Here is a 13,311-nt window from a genome sequence, read left to right on the forward strand (position 1 = left end):
CATCTATAAGGTATCAAGACGGTAGGTGTTTCTTATAAAGCGGCAAGTGAGTGTATATATTTTACATGCCACTGAAAGTATCCTACTCACTGATAAGACCTATAGGCTGTAACATTTGTGAAATCATTACCACTTGTCCAAGACACTAAGTTTCTCTTTCCTTGAGACATCTGGAGAGCATATTTTTAAATAGTGCTGTAATTGATTGGCCTGAAGGATATGGCACCCTGTTGGGTTTTAATGAATGTGTCATCAGCGTTCGACACACTCAATGTTAACAATGCCACTGTGGCTACATCTAAATCTGCTGATGCACACTGAGAACATCACTCACGGACACACACAGACACACTCACACACACACAGACACACTCATACTCACTCACTCACTCTCCTACACACACACACATGCACACACGCACACACACACACGCACACTAATAATTATATCACTAAAAGTAATTATGGATTGCTTTACTGAAAGGGCTCATTCAATATAATGAGTATCTATTTTGGTCTTATTAAAAACTCCATTTTATCGTCCAAGTTTTCAAATTTCCAAAAGTCAAAACATAAATTAAGATTGCTGGAATGAGTTTACTCAAGTCTGCATCAGTGATTGAAGACCAGTGAGGGCCAACCAGACGGTCTGGCCAATGAGCTAAGCTGGGGCATTCTACAGGCTTCATTGGAATCCTTGGCTGGTATTTGGACAGAGACAATACACAAATGTCAGTGGCTGCATTCATTATCACCATGTTGAGTTAGCGTTAATGATGCCATGCATCATTGTTGAACAGGGGGAGACCCCTGCTACCTCGCGTTGTTCATTAGTCCTGCATGTCAGCCCCTTGCTCCACTCTACGTTCAGCAGATGTGCTGTTAAGGATGGCATATCCATGCTTACCTGCACTTATTATTACAATACTTACACACAGAGGCACACAGAGCCATACACACACCTCTGCATTTTGACGAACCTCCACATAATGTTAGAGTTTTAAGAAGAGTCTTTCAATTGCCACCAGGCTTTTACTTTATGTGAAGGTTCTCTGAATCATTATTGTAAGAGCATATGTGTGAGTGAAGAACCTTTTGAAAGTTTAAAGGACATCTGCTTACTGTATAGGTTCTAGAATGAACCCACATGTTGGTTTAGATTCGTTATGAAGGTTCTTTAAAAATTTCAAAGGTTCTTCACACTCACAATCAAATTTTCAAACATAGTAACTAAGGAACCAAAAGTGATTCTTCTATGGCCAATGTATCAATCACAATTCATTCTGGAGAAGTGTTATAATTTTCTATTAACATGTAGCACAAATGTGCTACTCTACAGCTCCCACGTTATGTGCACTCCAACTCTTCCACCCCAAAAACAATCAATGGGAGCACCTCACCTCAATTCTACACAATTCTACGCAATTCCACATCAGTCATATCACCAAACAGACTTGCTACTCTTCAACCAATACAAACACTTAACGTTAGTTCAGCAGCTCAGAAACTGAGCCCAAGTATTCATGAACTTGCAGCAAAGAAATGATGCCAGGTGTCTAGTTCAGGTAGATAGGTTTAAAAGACTGAGCTCCTGGGGACATTTAAACATTTCAAGTATTCATGTAAAATTTCAAAGTTTATTACAAGTGGCTTTATTTTACTGCTGACATTTTTGCAAATTTTGAATAAACAATGGCTGTTTCGGATTACAGCACAACATTAATTTAAAATGAAATGAAACCTTTCTTTTTTCTCTGGCACACAGATTTGTTGAGTTTTTCTAATATGGCCCTTTTACTCATTGAATCTGACACTGTTCTATGGTATTGCACAAAGAGTGCACGCAGTTCCTTCAACACAACACCATGCATTGCGTTCACCTAAAGCAAAGAGCGTTACTCACGTCTTCTGACATGGTTTACTTTGAAGTTCACATTTTAAAAAGTCCTACAGTTCAGAACAGAACACACACACATCCTGTTTTGATCACGTCGCACATTCAGCGCTCACAGTGACACCAATTAACTCGACGTAGAGCAGGAATCAGACTCGGCCTACCAAACACACACACACAGCTCCACCACATGGATCGGCAGCATGTTGTATTATTATTATATTATTTATTTATTTTTAATTTTTTTTTTACAAATATGTATTGCCATTTCATCATCATAAGTTCCATTGTATATGTACTTCAAAGTGCCTGGGTCGCTTTTGAGATAAAATGAAAGTAATAAGAAATGAGAGTTCTTTCATTCTCTCGCCCCTCTGAGGAGTCAAAGCCCTTTGCTATTCCTGCTAAAATACATATCATTTATGGACTGACCCATGCAATAAGAGTTCACCACATTCAACTGCGAGAGAGCCGCCCAGGGACACGTCCTCCTCTTCTTTTCCACTAAAATAATTTGTCTGGTGCACTGGTGCCATTTTTTTTTTTTAAGCTTTTTCAAATATTTATTTCTATTTTTACCCTGGAATAAAAAGCAGGCCCTGTGATTAGACCCAGCCTAAATCTGCAACACAATTGGAAAAGGAAAATGGTGTTTTTTTTTCTTTTTTCTGGGCTCACTGTGCGGATCAAAGCAGAGAACAACCATGCATCAATCTTCTTTTTTAAGCAAGCTGTTTTTTTTTTTCCTTGGGAGGAATTTGTAAGAGCATGTCGCAGAGAGAAAGGATGAAACCAAAAATGTTATCACTTCACGTTTCCAAGGAAGGCATATTTTATTTATGAGTCAAGCAGTGGTGTCATATAAAGCATTGGTTAAATCATCAACGCTGCTTGTAGCCCCACATAGAGCTGCGGATGAAATATTAAAGGTACTTATGGTGGTTGTGAAATGTATAATAGCATGCCAGCATTAGGTAACATGCTTGTTATTCTGAACATTTGGGACATTAATAATCATAACGCAGAGGGAAGCAGAAGCAGAAAATGTCCAGTAGAGGTGTTTGTGTGTGTTCTCAGATGAAATAGGGCAGCAGAGACAGCGTGTGCCACACACTCGTGAATCACACCGGCTGTGAATTACGCAGCAGCCAGCGGACAGGGGGGGGAAAAAAGCAAATTAGAAAAGTTTCCTAAAATGAAGAGAACAGACTGCTCCATAGATCATCCCCTGCAGCTTGTTAAAGAATGAGAGAGAGAGAGAGAGAGAGAGAGAGAGAGAGAGAGAGAGAGAGGGTTGTATCCAGAGGCAGCACCTTGGCACTATGAGTTAGAGCAGCACAGGGAGTTGTCCAACACTCAGAGCGGATATTACTGCTGATTTGATTAAAACAGCTCTGATTACCGCACACGGCAGAACTGCAGCACAGCAAGCCAGACTAAACAGGGCCATGTAAATACCTGTGTGGGCGCTGCACTGATTTATACTGCATGTGTATGCGTGAATGCCTGCCTTCTGATACTACTGCCTCCACAGGCAAGACTAAAATAGGCCAGAACACTGTACATAACAGCACACAATACACCATGTTTCACGGTGAGAAATAAGACTATGTGTCAATCACACAGAACAATATTACATACAGAGATGATTCACAGACATAGCTGTTTTAGAAACTTCACTTCAGGCATAAGATGTCATTCCGACTGAATAACGTCTCCTGACATGATGACAAATTCAGTCAGACATTTGCATGAAGCATTCAAGCGTTTATATTATACGGTAAGTTGGTTTTAGCTAGAAACCTATTTTAATCTTGTAAGAGTGCAGTTTTGTCAATTCCTATAAAAAAATGGAATGAAAGCTTTACTTGGGGTACAGACTCATAGTCAAAGTCCAAAGCAAGAGTCAAACCAAGCTGGCAAATCCATGATCATAATACAGTCTGGTAAATCTTGAGCTGGCATGAAACAAGAACTAACAGCAAATATACAGTGAGAAAAGACTTAGAATTACAGACTAACAGCATGGGTTGTGGTATGCTTTATTTTAATTGGAGGTCTACATGCAATTAAGTAAGAAATACAACATGAGAGGGAATGCATTACTGCAAGTAACATAAATCCAGGCCATGATTCAGTCACAAAAGGCTACTGCTTTTTTGTTGGAAGGATTTTTTCAGTGGAAGGAAAATTCCTGACAAATACACCTTAGCTTTTTACTATTTGTGAGAGAAACCAGACAATTATCTTTTTAACATGCCTGATGAACCTGAATGTTACTTTGTTCTAGGCAATATGTAAAGCATTTCACAGCTCATTTTATTTGCCACATCATATTCTGCTAATATCCATTTAACTCCAGTTTGTCATTTCGCTGTTATAGCTGTCATCCAAAAATGACTTACAGGTTCAGAATTAGATGTAGGCCTCCTGTCAGTCTTCAGAATCTGACCGAAAGGTCTGCAGGTCAAGCATTATTTTATAGAAGTCATGCAGTTTAACCATTAGGTGAATTTATTTATCCATTCATGCTCAGCAGGATGACACAGTTGTGAAAAAGACATGCCTTTATTAAGATGCCAGAATTAACAGTACAGATAAAATGCTTCTTCAATTGGAAGAATTGGAACTGACTGTTGTATAGAGTCAAGTTTACGTTTGACCCTATGACCTCACATAGAACAAGGAGAAAACCAGGACCTGCATTCATAAAATTTCTTGGCACACCATAAGTTGTTGACCTTAGTTTGCAATGTTATTACGTTCAGCTTTACATTTTGTGGATTTTTGCAGAGTGGTGGTCTGAAATATAAATAAAGTTGGTCAAAAGGTGTTGATCTGTTATTTATTCTGTGTGAACCTGGCTACTTGTTCATTGTAATGTTTACAACTTTACAGTGAGAAAACGTAATCCTAAAGGAAACAATGGAATGAGTGTGCAGAACTAACCCCAGGATGGAGATCGTGTGGTTAATACATTGTTATATACAGGGAGATTAGTTTGAAAAAGGGTCCCAAATATTCTGTAATAACTCTCTCTAGGGCAAAAAATCTGAACAAAACAATGTGCCATGTGCTTCTCAGTATATGGAGCTTCAAACAAGCCAGGATGCCCCTGTGTCAGAGCGATGAGGTAAACACTTCCAGCATCACATGCAGTGAAATTGGTTATACATACTCCAAGGTATGTAGCATATTTTTTTTTAGTTCAGATTGCTTCATCCTAACAGAAGTTACAACAGAATATTTGGTGCCTATTTTGGGTAAATCTCCCTGTAGTATAAGTACGTTCCAAAACAAGCAGAATATTGCTGCTGTCTGAAGAAAACCTCGTATTGTGACATGTCAGAGTTTGAGTGCTGATTGGAGCACGAGAGAGTCAGATGTCACGTGAACCCCCATAGAACTGTGGACAATGGAGTCCGACTCTGAGGGATGTTGCTCAGTCATGTCATCTCCCAGTGGAGTCTGGGAGAAGAAGTCCATTTCTTTCTGAGAACTCTATGAATGCATGTTCCCCTCCCGCCCACCACAAAGAGTCCACGAGGGCATCAGCACAAGGATCACCAGGACAACCACTATGCTCACCATCGGGTTCCTGAACAGGGGCTGATCCAGAGCTGCCAAGGTGCTGGACAGGTGGATTCTCCACACAAGCATTCCATAGACAGGCAGAAAAAGAACTACTAAGTGTCTTACATGGGCGACCCCTGAGTTGAGGAACTGGCTTCTCCAGGTGTTTACTATGGAAGTCCGTGATGAGACTGGGGTCTAACACATCCCTAGCAGGCACCCAACATAGTTCCTCGGGGCCATACCCCTCCCAACCCACCAGGTACTGGAGGAGCCCACCCTGTCTCCTGGAGTCCAACAACCTACGGACAGCGTAGACTGGAGCCCCATCTATCTCCTCCAGTGGCGGTGGTGTAACATCCAGCATTGCCTCATCCAAGGGCCAAGTAACAACCAGTTTAAGAAGACTCTAAAACATGGGGCTAGGTCTAATCTGTATGTCATATCATTCATACCTTTTCCTTGGGGCACTGCAGTGCTGTTTCAATGTGCTGATGCGTCTCCTCTCACACTTGTTCACCGCATGTCATCCACGCATCCACAGCAGGAACATCTATTTCATTGCCGGTCCAGGGTGCTAGAGGGGGCTGGTAACCTAAAATACATTGGAAAGGGATTATTCCTGTGGCAGAACTGGTCAATGAATGTTGTGCTCTCTCAGCCCAAACCAAACATTTCAACCAATCAGATGAATTACCATAACATCAGTCTCAAAAACATTCCCAGGTCCTGATTTGCTCTCACAATGTTCCTTAGATTACAAAGGGTATCCTGATGAGAGACTAATACCCCAATGTGTTCAAAAAAGCAGCCCACACCTGGGATGTGAACTGAAGTCCCTGGTCAGACAGGATTTCATCTGGAATTCTGAAAATTCAGAATACATACTGAAACAAGGTTTCAGTCATCTGAAAAGCACTGGGAATGTTAGCAAAGATTATAAAGCGCACTCCCCTAGCAAATTTGTCGATAACCATCAGAATGGTCGTAAACCCTTGCGACTCAGGTAAATCTGTGACAAAGTCAACAATGATATGGGACTTTCGGCAGTACAAAGTTCTTATGATCAGTCAATTCTGTGACTGGATGGTTCGCTCCTTCCAGCCAATGACACCATTCCTCCAGGGCTAGCTTGACTGCGAGTAGATCACAATCACCGATACCATAATTTCTCTCTCTAGGTGATAACTTATGAGAAAAAAAGCACAATAGGATGTAATTTCAGAGGGGATCCAGTCCTCTGTGACAACTCCGGTTTCAGAAGCATCAACCACTACTACAAAGGGCTGTGTGGTGGTAAAAGCCTTTTTGAGACTCTGAAAAGCCTGATCCGCCTGGTCGGTCCATGTGATCATCTTGGGGTATCCTTTTAGCAGAGAGGATAGAGGGGCTGCAATACTGCTAAAGTTTCTAATAAATCTGCAGTAAAAAAATTGGCAAGACCTAAAAATCTCTGCAATTCCTTTACTGAAGTGGTTGTGGACCATCGGACAACTGTATCTACTTTGTGGTCATCCATGATAACTCCCTGAAGGCCAATGACATAGCCTAAAAAGGACACTGACTGCAGGTGGAATTCACACTTTTCTCCTTTAAGAAACAAATTGTTGTCTAGAAGCCATTGTAGCACAGCTTGGACATGTTGTACATGGCACTCTAAGGAAGGTGAGTAGACGACAAGGTCATCAAGGCAGGCTATGACAAATTGCCCTAACATGTCTGAATATGTCATCTATAAAAGCTTGGAATACTGAGGGGGTAATAGAGTCTGAATGGCATTACCAGGTATTCATAGTGCCCCTAGTAGTCAAAAAGGCCTTCTTCCACTCATCTCCCTGCTTAACTCTGATGAGGTTTTAAGCATTACGAAGATCCAACCTGGTGAAAAACAGTCCCTTGAAGTTGTTCTAATGATGCTGGAACTAATGAAAGGGGATAAGGCTAAGCTTTGGAAATCTAGTTTAGGGCCTGATAATCAATATAGGGATGTAGACCACCATCCTTCTCCTTAATAAAGAAAAAACTGGATGCTATGGGGGATGTGGAAGGTCTAATGAAACCTTGGTCAAGGGCTTCTTGAATATAAACACTGAGTGCCTTCTGCTCTTCTTGGGTCAGGGGATATACACTAGCTTTGGGGAAAACGGTGTTCTCAATGAGCTCTATGGCACAGTCATAAGGTCTATGAGGAGGCAGTTTGTTGGCATTCCAAACCAAACTCCTTTGTAGGCACACTCACCACATTAGCATGGAGTGAACTCACGACTTGCTTTTTTGTGATCTGGCGCAGCAGTCGCAAACTTGATGTCCTGCTTTGCCGCAATACAGACATAGATGACTGGTCAGCCGCACCCAGTCTTCTGGGTGACTCTCACATTAGGGAGCATCCTTCTTTGGACTTTCTCAATCTTGGTTCGTTTATTGGAGAGTAGAAGATGATCTAGCTTAATAGCTAGACTTATCAGTTCATCCAGCATTAAATTGTCATCTTTGCTAGCCAAACTCTAATGAATTGTCCACCACAGAACAATTTCCCTGACGTAACTGGGACAGTAATTCCCGACTAACTTTAACCTCATAGGGGTTATGAAACACCATCTGGAATTCTCGAATTAATTGGGCATAAGACAGGCGGTGAATATTAGCTCAACTGGCTCTGGCCCATTCATGAGCTTTATCCGCTAAGCGAGACACAACAAAAGATGTTTTTGCCTGGTCAAAATGAACAGGGGAATTGTCAAAAAAGACTGAACACTGAAGCAGAAAATCACAACATTTATCCAGAATCCCTTCACATTTGTTGAGTTTACTAACCGGAAATACTGCTGTTGAAGTCTCTGCTGCTGTGGTAGGGAAAACAGCACTTACAGTCTGTTCTGCTAGGCTCATATTCTGGATCTGGCCCGTCAACCCCTTCATACTGGTGACCAATTGAGCAAACCTGGCTTGCTGTTCAGCTGTTAGTGACTCCAGGGATTGTGTCATGCCAGACAGCACTTGTTGATGTCAGCCTAGGAGTTGTCCTTGTGCGTTTAGAGCCTTTTGGAAGGCTTCCAGATCCGCCGTCTGCATGTAAGTGAGGTATTCTGTGACATGTCAACAGAAACCAGACGCTTGCGCATGTAAAAGACAACAGTGGTTTAATAACACAAAGCAAAGATCAAAAAGGGCAGAGCAAAAGACAAAATTACAAAAAATGGGCCAAAAGGTTCAAAAACACAGGTCAGTCAGAATGGGCAAAAGTACAAAAAGGATGAAGCAAAAGTCAGAATCAGGATAAACAAAGCAGTGGTCAAAACACAGAACACAGGCAATCAGAATAAAAACAATTCCTCACACTGGTCCTACCTAAAGTCCAGGCTTATAAAGTAAACTACTCTGTCATATGACAAAACACACAGGTGAAACCAATTAGTATTCTGGGGAGTTTGAGTGCTGATTGGAGCACCAGAGAGAGTCAGAAGTCACGTGAGCCCCCATAGAATTGTGGGCAATAGAGTCTGTGGTCCATGTTGGAGTCTGAGGGATGTTGCTCAGTCACGTGATTTCCCAGTGGAGTCTGGGCGATGAAGTCCATCTCTTTCTGAGAGCTGACCGATTGCGTGACACATCTCTATTTTGTTCTTTTGTTTTGACATAATTTGAAATTGTCTGTTGGCCTTTACATTGTCTGTAAATTTCATGATAAATGAACCAAAAAATACACAGCCCAAAATAACTTAGAAATACTCTGGCTTCACTGAGATACATTAAAAGTAAAGTAGGTTTTTTTCTTTTTCCTGTAAAGTTATCATTTTAGAGATACAAGGTTTTACTCCGACAACAGTGATATGTAACTTTTTTACATATGGAGACTACTATCCCAATTCCCTGACATTGGCTGGCTTGACTAGGCCATATGCTGAGTGGACACAGCAGGTGCTATAAAATGCCCTCAACAATGGAGAGGTTTCAGTGTGGAAAAGAAGCCTAACTAAGTGGGCAAGGGCATGCCTCCAGCCAGCCTCCACACAGCCATCTCACGCACCTGAGGCAGATTCAATCTCTGTGCAAAGGGCCTTTCAGCGGAGTTGCTTTCATAAGAGGTTAGAGCAATGCCACCCAATCCGCCTCTTAGCTCCGCTTGACTTCACAGATCTTCTCTCTCTCTCTCTCTCTCTCTCTCTCTCTCTTTCTCCCCATCTCTCTCAGGCCTTCACCTCAGATAAGGGCTAAATTCATCAGAGCTATCCACCAAAGGCCTTAGCAGACAAGACAGCAGAGCACGCTCTCCTTCTTTCAGCCTAATCATCCCTCCCTCACCCTTTCTCACACACTCAGCCTTGCCTCTTTTCATCCATCCATCATCCCTTCATTTCTCTCTGTTGACCAGTAAGCAGTGATGTGGGTGAGGAATGGTCATGGTCAATGTCCTCTTATATTTCTTCGTTTACTACAGTTATCTGGTTAGACACTGTATCTGTGACACACAAAGTAAAATAAAATCAACTGTGCCTATCTTAATTTTTTAGCAATTCACGATCAATGACAACCTCATTTATGCATTCTACAACTATGTTTTTGTTCTGCTGTTTCTAACAACCTGTAATGACTAATATTTGTTTTTCACTTCAATATCTTTCTGAGCTCCCAAGATTAATAGGAGCTTCTTGTTTTAGGATAATCTAGGGTCCATTTAAGACCTGTTCATTTCTTCCGAAGGCCTCCTAGAAGCAATAAAGAAATATAGCACAGACAAAATTCTGAGACAATGAAAAAATAAATGACAAATCTTAGGAGGAAAATGAAGAAATCTGAATTTTGATCATGGTGAGACAGACCTGATCTACAGCATCTGAGATCAGAGAAATGCTTATGGTCAGAAATGACAGGAAAAGGCTCAGATTGGCACTGAAAATTGTTCACTTTGTCAGGAAAATAAAGAAGACCTTTAAAAAGATCTCATCTTGGATTTGCTTTCATATGGATGTGTGTGTGTTAGAAACAGTGAGAAACATAGAGATGAGTCAGTAAATCAGATTTTATGTGCCTAATCACATTCAACTGCTTCTGTATTCAAAATCACTTTCAAAAAGAGCCACTGTGTATGATTTATGCCATGTTTTTCCCAACACCATTCTAAAGGAGAATTCCACCCATTTTCTTTAAAATTACTGCATAGTTTGCAGTACTGCATCATTGAGATGTATGACAAAGTCATTTAGCGTGGTTTGATGTAAAGTGGTGCATGGTAGAGAAACTTACAGGGGTCGCAATATTTACAACACAAATATAGCCATTATTTATTCACTCCAAAATGTCTGTTATTTTTATGTAATGATGGTAAAGTAGTGATATATCTGGAAGAAATACATTATGTTACCAATTATTTTGCCTCACAAAACAGTCTGCATGTTCTTCACTGCAAATATACTTTAACTCAAACACTTTTGTAGAACACTCATAACACAGTGTCTCAGGTGTCAGGCAACATATCTTTACCTACACTATATTAACCAAAAGTATTAACTCAACCATCGAAGCATTGAATTCAGGTGTTCCAATTCCTTCCATGGCCACAGTTGTATAAAACCAAGCACCTAGCCATGCAGACTGCTTCTACAAACATTAGTGAAAGGATGGGTCGCTCTCAGGAGCTCAGTGAATTCCAGCATGGTAGCGTGATAGGATGCCATCGGTGGAACAAGTCCAGTCGTGAAATTTCCTCACTACTAAATATTCCACAGTCAACTGTCAGAGGTTTTATAACAAAGTGGAAGCGATCGGGAACAAACTCAACAATGAAGTGGTAGACCACATAAAATGACAGACCGGGGTCAGCGGATGCTGAGGCACATAGCGCGCAGAGGTCGCCAACTTTCTGCAGAGTCAATCGCTACAGACCTCCAAACTTCACGTGGCCTTCAGATTAGCTCAAGAACAGCGTAGAGAGCTTAATGGAATGGGTTTCCATGGCCGAGCAGCTGCATCCAAGTCTTACATCACCAAGCACAATGCAAAGTGTGGAATGCCGTGGTGTAAAGCACCACCACTGGACTCTAGAGCAGTGGAAACATGTTCTCTGGAGTGGCAATCCTTTCTTTGTCTGGCAATCCAATTAATGAGTCTGGGTTTGGCAGTTGCCAGCAGAATGGTACTTATCTGACTGCATTGTGCCAAGTGTAAAGTTTGGTGGAGGGGGGATTATGGTGTGGGGTTGCTTTTCAGGAGTTGTGCTTAGCCCCTTAGTTCCAATGAAAGGAACAAGATTTTGGACAATTTCATGATCCCAAATTTGTAGGAACAGTTTGCAGACAGCCCCTTCCTGTTCCAATATGACTGCACACCAGTGCACAAAGCAAGGTCCATAAAGACGTGGATGAGCGAGTGTGGTGTTGAAGAACTTGACTGGCCTGCACAGATTCCTGACTTCAACCCGACAGAACACCTTTGGGATGAATTAGATCGGAGACTGTGAGCCAGGCCTTCTCATCCAACATCACTGTCTGACCTCACAAATGCGCTTCTGGAAGAATGGTCAAAAATTCCCATAAACACACTCCTAACCCTTGTGGAAAGCCTTCCCAGAAGAGTTGAAGCTGTTATAGCAGCAAAGGGTGGCCCAGCATCATATTAAACCCTATGGATTAAGAACGGGATCTCACTCAAGTTCATATGCGTGTGAAGGTAGACGAGCGAATACTTTTGGCAATATAGTGTATTTCTTTTAGAGGCATTAAAGTTTTTAGGCGTCTGGTTCCTATCACCACCACTCGGTAAGTTTTACATCTTAGTTATGCAGACATTAAAAATAAAAAAATGTTGGAACTGCCCTTAATATTACATAAGGAAATATTGCTGGTCATAAATCTGTCTGATCTGGTAGTGTGGATATCATCTCTGTCTCCTAGGTGGTCAAACTCTGGAGAGAGCAATTACTACAATATAGAGATGTAAAATCTTCAACTGTCAGTTGTTGAAATTCATGTAGCTGTGTTGGTTGAAAAGATAGCAATAAAATCACTATCAGAAATGCATCTGACAGTTTTCTGTTTACCTTTCCTCAGTGGCTGAAGAGACACGGATTTAAGATGTGGGCTATTAGTAACCTAGCTGTATGACAGCACACATACTCTGAAACAGGCCTCTAGCAGGAATTAATACATCACTTTACCCTCATCTTTGAAGTTTTCAGAATCACAATGAAATGCTTAGATTTATCACAAACACTTGACCATGAAATCTTGTAATTTGAGCAGCTCCCTTATGTAAAATTTTGCCAAGTCATGTAGTTTCACAGCCCCAGGAGCAGGAGGGTAAACTTATTTGGCATTACATGCTTTATCAGCCTAAGTGAAACTAATGTGTTGTGATTCAGAAGGAGCCAGTGAGTGTGAGACTCCTTTGCTTTGCACTCAAGGAAACAAGACAGCCATGCCATGCTTATTAGTGACTTCTGGAGCAGTGTTCCTAGTAGAATTGCCAGTGTTGTGATATAAAGAAACATAACTGAATCATAGAAGAATCCTAAAAGTGCTGTAGACTACACACAGCTTTAATCTTTCTTTATTTACTGCAGAACATATAAACCCAATCAACAGCTACCAATAAAACCCTGCCATTCACTCATGCTGTTCTCAATGGGATACTGCATGAGAAGTACAGTAGACTAGGCAAATCCTTTCAAATTGCATTTGAACTACAAAGAATAAATGGTTTGTTTACTTACAGGAGGATTTCATTAGTTAACATATTTGGTTTGTCCCATAAAATGGTTGTGACTTACAGTAGGGGAAAGAAATGCATTGCATTTACTTGATTCAAATGTTCATACTTTCAACATACTTTCCATTCTGTAGATGTCT

Source organism: Pygocentrus nattereri, chromosome 11 (genome assembly GCF_015220715.1).
Source record: "Pygocentrus nattereri isolate fPygNat1 chromosome 11, fPygNat1.pri, whole genome shotgun sequence".
NCBI classification, from domain to species: domain Eukaryota; kingdom Metazoa; phylum Chordata; class Actinopteri; order Characiformes; family Serrasalmidae; genus Pygocentrus; species Pygocentrus nattereri.